The following is a 1,404-nucleotide window of genomic DNA, read 5'->3' as shown; positions in this document are numbered from 1 at the left end:
CTCTCTCTCTTTGCTGATTTTTACCTTCCTCTCTTTTTCTTTGTCTCATCTGCCTTGCCAGGACACTTTCTTTCCTTCCTTCCTTCCTTCCTTCCTTCCTTCCTTCCTTCCTTCCTTCCTTCCTTCATCTCCTTCCTTGCTTCCTTCCTTCCTTCTTCATCTCCTTCCTTCCTTCCTTCCTTCATCTCCTTCCTTCCTTCTTCATCTCCTTCCTTCTTCATCTCCTTCCTTCCTTCCTTCCTTCCTTCATCTCCTTCCTTCCTTCCTTCCTTCCTTCCTTCCTTCCTTCCATAACAGAATGGAAGGGACCTTGGAGGTCTTCTAGTCCAACCCCTGCTCAGGCAGGAAACCCCCTCCCTCTCTCCCTCCCTCCCTCCCTTCCTTCCTTCCTTCCTTCCTTCTTCATCTCCTTCCTTCCTTCCTTCCTTCATCTCCTTCCTTCCTTCTTCATCTCCTTCCTTCTTCATCTCCTTCCTTCCTTCCTTCATCTCCTTCCTTCCTTCCTTCCTTCCTTCCTTCCTTCCTTCTCCTTTTCTTTTTCTTTCTCTCTTCTCTCCTCCCCTCTTTTCCCTTGCTTCCCCACTCATTGCTCCTTCCTTCCTTCCTTCCTTCCTTCTTCATCTCCTTCCTTCCTTCCTTCCTTCCTTCCTCTCCTTCCTTCTCCTTTTCTTTTTCTTTCTCTCTTCTCTCCTCCCCTCTTTTCCCTTGCTTCCCCACTCATTGCTCCTTCCTTCCTTCCTTCCTTCTTCATCTCCTTCCTTCCTTCCTTCCTTCCTTTTTCATCTCCTTCCTTCCTTCCTTCCTTCCTTCCTTCCTTCCTTCCTTCCTTCCTTCATCTCCTTCCTTCCTTCCTTCATCTCCTTCCTTCCTTCCTTCCTTCTTCATCTCCTTCCTTCCTTCCTTCATCTCCTTCCTTCCTTCTTCATCTCCTTCCTTCTTCATCTCCTTCCTTCATCTCCTTCCTTCCTTCCTTCCTTCCTTCCTTCCATAACAGAATGGAAGGGACCTTGGAGGTCTTCTAGTCCAACCCCTGCTCAGGCAGGAAACCCCCTCCCTCCCTCCCTCCCTCCCTCCCTCCCTTCCTTCCTTCCTTCCTTCTTCATCTCCTTCCTTCCTTCCTTCCTTCTTCATCTCCTTCCTTCCTTCCTTCCTTCCTTCCTTCCTTCATCTCCTTCCTTCCTTCCTTCCTTCCTTCCTTCCTTCCTTCCTTCATCTCCTTCCTTCCTTCCTTCTTCATCTCCTTCCTTCCTTCCTTCCTTCATCTCCTTCCTTCCTTCTTCATCTCCTTCCTTCTTCATCTCCTTCCTTCCTTCCTTCCTTCATCTCCTTCCTTCCTTCCTTCCTTCCTTCCTTCCTTCCTTCCTTCCTTCCTTCCTTCCTTCCTTCCATAACAGAATGGAAGGG

Source organism: Vipera ursinii (assembly GCF_947247035.1).
Source record: "Vipera ursinii genome assembly, chromosome: 1".
In the NCBI taxonomy this organism is placed as follows: Eukaryota; Metazoa; Chordata; class Lepidosauria; order Squamata; family Viperidae; genus Vipera; species Vipera ursinii.
The sequence above is the reverse complement of the archived record's forward strand: the minus strand, read 5'-3'. Positions refer to the sequence as shown.